Here is a 9,999-nt window from a genome sequence, read left to right as displayed (position 1 = left end):
TCTCCACCCTGTTTGAGGCTGGGCAGCCTCTTCCCTGTTCTGTAGGGAACGTCTAGGCGAAGAGCCTTGTCTCTTGCATTTTATTTTAGTCTTCAATACATTTCCAGCGGAATTATTTTCGAATTCTACATGTGCCCAGCTACCCTTCCTCGCCCTTGTGACCAACCTGATCAGCCTCCGCTTCGTCTCAGCCAGAAACATTGAATTGCCAGGGACTCAGGGCCGGTCCCATCTCTGCGAGGAGCCCCTCTGGCCTTCGTCTCCTCCTCTGCCCGCAGCCAAGGCAGGCCAAGGACTCGGCTTCAGCGGTCAGGAACGCCCGGCCGGCTGTCTTGGCCGCCCCTGCGGGGGTCACGCTTTGGACTCGGAGGCTTTGTTCACACAACATGCTCAACAAGGCTGGTCAGAGAGTTTGCGTAAAAGTTCAATGAATTAAAAATAAATAAAGTAACATTCAAATTATATTAATGTCACTGTGATGGGTTCGGGGACAATCAGGATGGGGTGCAAGCCCCAGGCCATCCAGAGAGCCTGGGACTCAGAGCATGAAAATGGGGTGGGGGCGAGGAGGGGAGGGGAGAAAGGGCAATCTCCACTCTTGCACCAAATACGGCAAGTATCCCGCACGCATCTCGGGGCCCTGCAGGCCCATTGGGGGTGGGGGGAGCTTTGCCTGCCTCTTCGACCTCCCTCTTCGCAGCCCCTTTAAGCAGCCGGCAGGGCTCAGTGGCAACCTTCACCTCTGTGGGGATGGGGGGTGGAAGGAAGCCCCCCCCCCACCAGCCTGGCACAAGCTCCTGCCTTCCCCTCATGCTCAGCTGCCTGGTCCTCCCCATGAGGAGCCCAGGGGTCTTGTGGCTGAGGCTCCAGCCTTGCGAGCCCCACTTGGCCCTGCTAGTGGACTGGGGGTGGGGGGGTAGGCACGTGGCTTGGGAAGGCAAAGCAGGCTGGCCTGGGGTTGAGCCCAGGCAGGACAGAGCTGGCAGGGGAGAGTCAGGAAGAGCGGCTGCCCTCTGGCCAATGGAGTGGGGAGCTTCCCTGGCACAGATGCTCTGCCTCCCCTCCCCCAAGTTTTCTCGGACTGAATCCACTGCGTGTGCGGGACTGTGTGGTCGCCTCTTGGTGCTGGGAAGGACCCCCGGTCTTTCAGCAGAAGCCCCAAAGGAGAAGGTGGCCGGAGCGGCTCCCGCTTCAACCCAGGGGGTCTTCCATCGATCAGAATAGATCGGAACCCCTGGCCAAGCGGAGGCCCCAGGCTGCTCCAGACAGGGCCCTGGCCAGGGCTTGCTTCAAAAACCTCCACTGATGGGGCACCCACAACTTCTGGTGCCAAGTAGTCCCACTGCTTAATTGTCCCCACTGAAGCTTCAGGAAGCGTCTCTAATTCTGGGTTGCGTCTCTCCTGGATTCGTTCCCATCCATTGTTTCTCGCCTTCTGGTGCTTTGGAAATAAATTGACCGACCCCCGCACCCCCACCCTTATGGCAACCCCCGGAATACTGCTATCACCTTCCCCCCCTGGTCCTTCTTTTCTCTCGACTGGCACCCCCAAACCCTGCAACCTTCACGTTTTTGTCTCCAGGCCCTTAATCGTCTTAGTTGCTCTTTGCATTTTTTCCAAAGTCTCAACTTATTTTTTGTAATGTGGTGACCAAAACTGGATGTAGTATTTCCAGGCGTGGTCTTACTAAGGATTTATAAAGTGGTACTAATACTTCGCTGATCTTGATTCTAAGCCTCTGTCTATACAATCAAGGACTGCATTCGCTTTTTGGGGTGCTGCTGGCTCATGTTTAAGGGATCGTCCACATAGGACTCCAAGGCTCCAACTCTCACAGTTAGGTTTCACCTAATCTGTACTGGTACCTTTGTTTTTTTTCTGCCCAGGTGTAAAATCTTGCTTTTCTCCACATTAAAATTCATTTTGTGGGATGGGGCCCACTGTGCAAGCCTGTCAGGATCTTTTCGGATCCTGAGCTTGTCTTCTAGGGTGTTGGCGATTCCTGCCAGCTTAGTGTCACCTGCAAACTGGATGAGCCCCCCTTCTATTCCCTCATCTGAGTCATTTATGAAGATGTGGAAGAGTCCTGGGCCTGAGAGGGAACCTTGTGGCACCCGACTGCTTATTTCTCTCCATGGAGATGTAGTACCATTAAGGACTACTCATTGAGTATGGTTGGTCAGCCAGTTAGAAATCCATCTGGTGGTGATGCTGCGTATCCCACATTTTTCTAGCTTACTAAGTAGTAGGTTGTGGTCTACGTTGCTGAATGCCTTGAAGTGTAAGTCTACTATGTTCAAAGCATTTCGCTGATCCATTGATTTAGTTACTTTGTCAAAGCATGAACATAGGACTGGTTTGGCACGATCTGTTTTTGAGAAGCCCATGTTGGCTTCTGGTTATAATTTTGCTTGCTTCTAGGTGTTTGCAGATTTGTTGCTTGGTCATCTTTTCCAAGATCTTCCCAAGTATTAATTTCAGGGTGATTGGTCTATAATTTCCCTGGGTCTGTTTTTTCTCCCTTTTTTGAAGATGAGAAACACCCACCAGCTCTTTTCCAATCCTCTGGTGCTCCAGGATTTCTGAAAGATATGCTGCCGTGGTCCTGAGATGATAAAACTGCCGGCTCCTTCAGATGTAATCCGCCTGGTCCTGGTGGTTTAGATTCATCAGGCTCAGGCAGGTCCCCCCTTACCATTTCCTTGCTTTCACGGACCTACTGGGCCCTCAGCGCTGCTGCCTGGAAAAGCGCCTGGCCGGCTTCCTCCGAGGTGTGACGTCAAGCCAGCCCGGCTATCTGCATCCCCACGGATGGCCCAGGGAGTGCAGGTCTCAGAAGGCCTGGAAGCCTCAACGGGAAGCCAAGCCGGGCTGTGAGGAGGAGCGGGGGGTGGGGTGGGGGGGAGGGAGAGGGACCGGGAGGAGGCAGAACATCCAGATCCAGGCTGAGGCCTCGGGAAAGGGAGAGGCAGGGGGGCTATGGGGGAGGGGGGACACGGGGTGGGGGGACGAAGCTGTTGGGGGGGAAAGGCAGCAGGTCCCCTCCAGGGCAAATCATAACAAAGCAACCTATTTTTTTCTCCCTTTCTGGGTTCTGAAAGGGGATAGGCAAATCCAGAGAGGAAAGAAAGGTTCTATGGAACCTCCACAAGTATGGGCAGTGTATCTTGGAGTACTGTGCTCAGGGACAAGCTCCATCCCTGCAGGCTGGAGGGCCTATGGGAAAGGAAGCCAGGGAAGGGACGTACGGGAGAAGGACAGTGCAGCCCCCTCCTCAAAGGGCCCCCGGAAGGGGCTGCCCCGGCTCTGCTAAGAAAGGCAAGCGGACATGGGCGGGGGGGCAGGCAGGGAGCTGCGAAACCCTTTAAGGAAAGACGGGGGGTTCGGCTGCTGATCCCAGGGTGTCTCTGGGAGGAGCAGAGCTCCAGGCAGCCGTGTCTGTGGGCGCAGGTGCCAACCTTCTGGGCAGAGGGTCTGGCACAGAGTAGGGCAGGGTGGGGGCCGGGGTCCTCAAGTATGGCCCCCTCAGCCCCGCTAAAGGGCTGGCTCCAAGACCAGGGGCCGCGCAGAAGAGCGGATGCTGCTTCACAACTGAAGGCCAGAGCAGGACGGGGGGATGGGGGGGATGGGGGGGGTCTGGCTGGCTGCAAGGCACAGCTGGGGAGGGGTGAGTCCTCCAGGGAGGAAGGCTGGAACCCTCCCCTTCTGCAGAGCAGCTGCTGTCTCTGTTCGGGAACAACAGCAACCCATAATTACCCAGCCTGGCAATTGCCTTCGACAAGAATAGCTTCTGTGCCACAGGCCTGCTGGGCGTCGCTCGGGGCGGGGGGTTGCGGGGTGGGGCTGATTCACAAGCAAGGCAATGCCCGGGCGGCCCCTCCCACCAGTCAGAGGAGCTGCGGAGACCTGGGCTCTGGGGCAGGCAGCTCGAGGCTCAGCTGGAAGTTCTTGCCAGAAAGCCCCCGCCCCCCAGATGCCACCCTCAGCTCCCAGCCTCACTGCAATCAAGCGGGCAGCTGTGGAGCCGCCTTTACTTGCCCCCCCCAACTGGGAACTGCTTGCCAACCAAGTGATTTTCCTGTGCAGCTACCAGAGAGGGTGCAGATTGCAGAAGGGAGACGGCTGCCTAGGCCCCTCCCCCCAGGCTCCCCAAGGAGGATGCCATCCGCCCCCCCCCCGATTCCCCTGGGGCGAGTTCAGAGTTCAGAGAAAGGAGTCGGCAGCTCTGGGGGTGCTCAGAGCCCCCCCCTTTTTGGAGATCCTGGCGCTGGGGTTCCCTGCAGACTCCACCCTGTGCCCAAACAGCTGGCAGGCGGCACAAACCTCGCCACTCAGGGGACACCCTTTGGCAGCCCGCAGAGATTTTCTCCCCCTTGGGCTCAGCGTTGCCCTTATTGACCTCATGGGCCCCCAACCCACACATCCCTGTGTGCCCCCGTCCCCTCGGGCAGAGCAGGGGCCAGAACTGCCCATCTTCACAGCAGCGTCCCTGGCATCTCATCCAGGGCTGCTCAGGCCTTGAAGGTGCTGCGAAAGATGTTGTTACTTAATCCGGCCTCCAACACCCCCCCCAACACCCCCAGGAAGGGAGGGAGGAAAATCCCCAGCCTGCTCTTTCTATCATGACCATTTCCAAAACAAACTCTCCTCTCCTCCTCCTGCTGGGAAGCTGCCAGCCAGGCAGGGAGGAAGAATCAAGCAGGCAGGCAGCCTTGAGTCCTTGTGCAGCCGCAGGAGACCTTGGGCTGCCCCCCCTCCCAACCGCCCATGTTCCATGGGACCTTATCTGTTTGCTCCCAAGAGAAGGCGAGCTGTCCCGGGAGGTTCTTGTAGCACAGGCAGAGTACAACAGTCAGCCTGAACCCTCTTCACCTGTGGGTCCGGTTGCCTCTGCCTGACTCCTCCTGTTTGATATTCCCTGGTCAATCCATTGAAGAAAGCAGCCCGTTTACATTCCCATTTCCACCTTCCTACAGGGGGTAAAACTCCAGTTTGCACTGTAAAGCACTGGGAGCAGAAAGAAGAGCAGATTTTAGAACAGCCCCAGGCCGGAAGCAGATCAAGCAGAAAAACGGAGTCCTCCAGTTCCGCCCCACTTCGGCAGCCACACAGTTGCTCTGCAGCTGCCCAACATCCATTGTTTCAACCAGGAAAGGGGAGGAATCCGCTGGGCCGGGTGTGTGGGGAGGGGGAGGCAAGGCCGCCTGCAGCTGCTTCCTTGCAAAGACCATCCAGGGACATCCATGGAGGGGGGAGGGAGAGGGAGGGTCCCCCCCCTCTCCCTCCCCCATCTCTGGCAGGGCAGGGGATCCCCAAGTCCGGCTGGCCAGCGAGCGTCCTGTGACCAGCCTGGGTGTACCCAGAAGAGAGGCTGCTTACACGAGGCGGCCCTTCCCACATGCTCTTGCCAGCTGCAAGTATTTTTCCGCTCTGACTCCAACTAGATGATCATCACTTCCTTCTTTTGGCTCCTCCGGGTGCCCCAAACCCTCCAGAGCAGCCTCCTGTCCAACCTTGGGAACCTTAAGAGTTGGTGACTTCCCAAGGTTGGAGACCCCTCTGCTGAGCACCAGGCAGGGAGCCACCCAAAGTCCCCACGGGGGCTGAACGGCCTGGGGACACAGTGGGCAGAAGAGCCTCCGGCAGGATGTCCCAAAGGTGGACTCCCCCCCGCCAGCTTTCCGAGGCCAGTGGAAGAATGAGCCGTGCTTGGTGGTCCTGGGAGGGGCAGGCGGGTGAGCCTGGAAGGGACTTAACGGAGCTTAGTGATTCGGCCTGGCGGAGGAGACCCGGCAGACGGGCAACCAGTCAGGGCAGCAAGCCCCAAAGGGCAAATCCCCAGGCGGGGGGGGGGGGAGCTGAAGTCCCTGCGGTCTGACCTGGCCAAGGGACAGCTGCAGCCAAAGCCTTTGCTCCTTCACTGCAGGGCCTCCCGCCCCCCCTGCCCCGGCCCCCACCAGACCTTTCCTTTCCATCCAGCTGGGAGGCAGCTGACCATTACCCCAAAGGAGACACCCCCACACACACACACACAACGTGGCTAGCCATGGGAAAATCCCTCCGCAGGGCCCCAGGGCAGTGGTGGTGCCCCCACCCCAAATGGCTATCCCAGGGGAGGGGGGGGGGAGACGCTCAAGTCCATCCAAAGGGAGGTGATGCACCGTTGTGACTTTCTCTCTGGTCTTGGGTCCATGCCTGTGGCCCAGCGTTGCCACCTCCTGAGTGGATCCTGATTTGAGGGGAGGGGCTCTGGGGTGCCTGTCCTTGGCTGGCTGGGACTTTCTTTCCAGTGGAATTCCAGCAGGGCGTTCGCTGAAATTCCTGGGTGGCTGGCTAGTTTGGGATTTGCGGGACGAGAGCAAGAGGACCTTAAAGGACCGAAGCGATGATGATCGCTATGTTTCCTTAAATTGGCCCATTATCTCCTTAAAGCCCCAGGGCCCCCCCTTAACCTGCCCCATTGAGCCCAGGAATGGCCTTCAGAAACTGGGGGTTGCTTTCCTCAGGAAGACCCCCTGCCCTGCCTGGCCTCTCTTGCCCTCCGCCCCCCCGAGGTGCTTAGGAAGAGTCACTATGGAGGAGGATTAAGGGTCTAGAACAGGGTCTCCAACCTTGGCAACTTTAAGACTTGTAGACTTCAAGTCCCAGAATTCCCCAGCCCTTGGGTTGCAGCCAGCCCTTGGCAAGGTCAGACCACAGGGCGTTCAGCCCCCTTCCCCCGGGGGATTTTCCCTTGTGGCTTGCCAGCCTGACTGGCTGCCCATCTGCCCTGGTCTCCTTTTCTAGGCCGAACCGCTAAGCTCCACTGGCCCCCATGCTGGGCTTCCCAGGGTTGCTCCAGGGCACTGGCTGTGCCAGGCAAGAAGGGCAGCCTTTCCAGAGGGCCTGGCTCCCAGGACCGCCAAGCACGGCTCGTTCTTCCACCGGCCTCGGAAAGCTGGGGTGGTGGTGGGGGGAGTCCATCTTTGGGACGTCCTGCCAGAGGCTCTTCTGCCCACTGTGTCCCCAGGCCGTTCAGCCCCCGTGGGGACTTTGGGTGGCTCCCTGCAGGGTTCTCCAGCCGTCTTTGGGCAGGGTGGTTCTGCCAGTGCCAGGAAGGGCGTGGCAGAGGAGCGGCCCCTTGCTTCCCTGCCTTTCCTCAGAGGTGCTCCTGCATGCCAGGAGGCAGCGGTGGCAGCACTACTCCTTCTCAGAGCCAATCCGGGCTGGTCCTGTGGCTTCTTGGGTGCCCGTTCCGGCTGGACCAGCTGCTCCGGTCATGGCTGCCACCTCCGCCGGAGCAGGCTGGGCTGAGGAACCTTCGTTCTGCAGACGGGGTGCCAACCCACTCACACAGATGCTGTGCTGGGCAGAGTCGTCCAAGCAGCATTTGGACCCCCAAGCTTCCCCTGGGCTGATCGGAGGATGGCAGCTGCCCAGCCAGCTGCTCCCAACTGGGGTGGAAGGCCTGTGCCCAGTGCCCCCGCTTGCCACCAGGGCTCACTAGATGGCTTTCCTGGTGCGGCCTTTTAGCTGGGGGGTGGGCTTTGAGGGTCCTGCAAGTCTGAAGGGGAAGGGGGGCTGCTCCCTGGCTCGGGGTTCCTGCCTCCAGGAGACGCGTCTGCCTCCCTCGGCTGCTGGAGGGCCCGCAGTTCGGCCGCGGGGCGGGGGGCGACTGTGTGGCGTCCGGCGGCTCTTCACTGGGAGCCGGGCCGGACTCCTCCGACTGGATCCTGTAGCGGCGCGAGGGAGGGTCGTGCGGAGGGCATGCGAGTCCCCTGAAAACAGAAGCCGCCGTTCTACACGAAAGGCCGGACGGGCACAAGCGGCGGGTTTCCCGCCACTCCCGAGGCCGCCCTTGAGCGAGCCGAGTTCGGGGCCGTCTGCGGGCGGCCGCTGTCGCTGGCCGGCCATTGCCAGCCTCCCTTCTCCCAGGGAGGGGCTGCGGCCGAGGCCGGGGCGCCGGCGCTTGCCCTCCGGCCAGGCGGTCCCTCGAGCCCCGACGAGGGCTTTCGTTCCCCCGCGGGGCCCTCGGCGGCACCGGTCGCGGAAGGCGTCACCTGAGGCAGGTGGATCACCGGCTTGCGGGGAGAAGCTTCCCGAACTCTTCGCGAGACACCTGCGAGCCTGGCTGTCAGTTCGGCTGCGGCCGCGGCTCCTCTCTCGGTCAGGGCGGGATCCGTGGGCGACGCGCGCCGGGAGTCACCGCGCCGCCCGACGCTCCTGAAAAAAGACCCTCTGGCTGCGGGGGATCCGGCCTCGCCCCTCCCCGCCTTCTCCGCTCTGTGAGCGCCTCGTTATCCGTTTATTAAAAACATTTCTATACTGTACTTAAAAATCCCGAAGACGCCAATAATATTTGCAAAAAAAATACCTCTAAACACCAAATAGATTAAAAGTTGAATTAAAACCATCCATCCAACCCCAGAGGGAAGCGATAGTAGAATTAACGGCAAATGAAAGGCAAGGTGAAGAGTTATTTTTTCCATGGGTGCCAGAGATCCGTCCGGCATTACTGGGCACAGCATGAAGAGCTCTCGGCTGCCCCGTCCATGGGCCCCTCCTGCAGAACCCCCCCCACCTCCCTTCCCTCTGGCTGGCAGGCCGGGGGCCCTTGGGGGTCTGCACCCTTTTGCTGCACAAGGCGCCCTTTCCTGCTCTCCAGCTTTCCACCCTGGGCATTGCCCACTCTCGGCCCCTCCCCCCACACGCCCTCTTTCCTTCTCTGGCAGCACACTCCCCCATTGGGCCAGGGCCCAGAAGGAGGGCCGTGCCATCCCCCCCACCCCCCAAGTTGTGGGGCAAGTGGCTCCTTTGCCACCCGGAGCAGATCTGTGGAAGGGGCAACTGCAGTCAACAGTCTCCTCCTGCCGTTTTCCACCCGAAGGCCTTGGCTGCTGGAGTTGTTCACACAGCATTCGGCTCACCCGGGTTCGAAGGTTCTAGGACCTTTGGATTTTGCCCCAAGCATTGTGTGACCCCCAAAGAATTGGTGAATCCAGTGCCCCGTGCAGCCTGTGGCCTGGAGGCAGCGGGAGAACTGCCACAGTTCCTGCAGAGAGCAAGGGGTCTGTGCGGGGGCAGGGCTAAAGGGAGGGAGGGAGGGCTGTGGGGCTTGATTAAAACGGCCTTTCCAAACCCCGAGCAGAGGACTTCACTGGCATCTCAGGACCAAGCTGCACTGCCCACAACCTTCCTATCAGAACAAGCGTGGCGGCTACCTCTCTCGGGACCATGGTTTCATTCACAATTAGCAGCAACTCAGGTTAATCACCTCTTGGCTACCTTCACCTAATACGCTAGGCGCCGTTACTTTCTCACTGGGTAAGCGTGTTAGGTGATGGCAGTGCTACCTTTCTATCTGACCCCAAAAATATATTCTGCGAACTCAGTGGATAGCTGTGGGTCAAGGTTCCCACAGTGGGCTAATTAATTAAACCAGCTGCGCTGCATGGAAACCACCACCCCGCCCCCCCAATCCCAAGCGATGGAAAGTCGCTCTGGCCAATGTATAGGGAGAATAGACATGGAGGGGCCAGGGGAGCCCCCTGCGATTCCTTCGGGGCCCAGCCAGGGAGCAAAGCCAGCCTCTGCTGCATAGTGAGCCCACGAGGGGAGGCTCTGGTGAAAGGCATGAGGGGAAGGGAAGGATCCCACCTAAAAGGCTGCTGGTCGGCCAGCCTCTGGCCCTCCTTGTGCCTTCAATGGGGAGGTTTCCCTCTTCCTAGCAACTCACCCTGCCCCCTCCAAGGCTAAGCGACCCCTTTCTGGGCAGAGGTGCATCGGGCCCTAGTAGGAGGGGGGCAGGCAGGCTAGGGACGATGGTCCTACTTCCCTGCTTAAAGGCCTAGGGAATCCCCTTGCCACCAGAGATCTGCCTGGATGGAGAAAGCCAAGCCCCATGAGTCACAGCCATACTGGCTCACCTGGACAGGAAGGGCCAAGGGGATCTCTGCCCATTGGAGGACATTGCTGGCACCCACCTGCTGGAGGTCCTGCTGCAAGTTCCCCACCTCCAA

Source organism: Pseudonaja textilis, chromosome 4, assembly GCF_049901715.1.
Source record: "Pseudonaja textilis isolate UNSWEBS1 chromosome 4, rPseTex1.2, whole genome shotgun sequence".
In the NCBI taxonomy this organism is placed as follows: Eukaryota; Metazoa; Chordata; class Lepidosauria; order Squamata; family Elapidae; genus Pseudonaja; species Pseudonaja textilis.
This window is presented reverse-complemented; position numbering follows the sequence as displayed.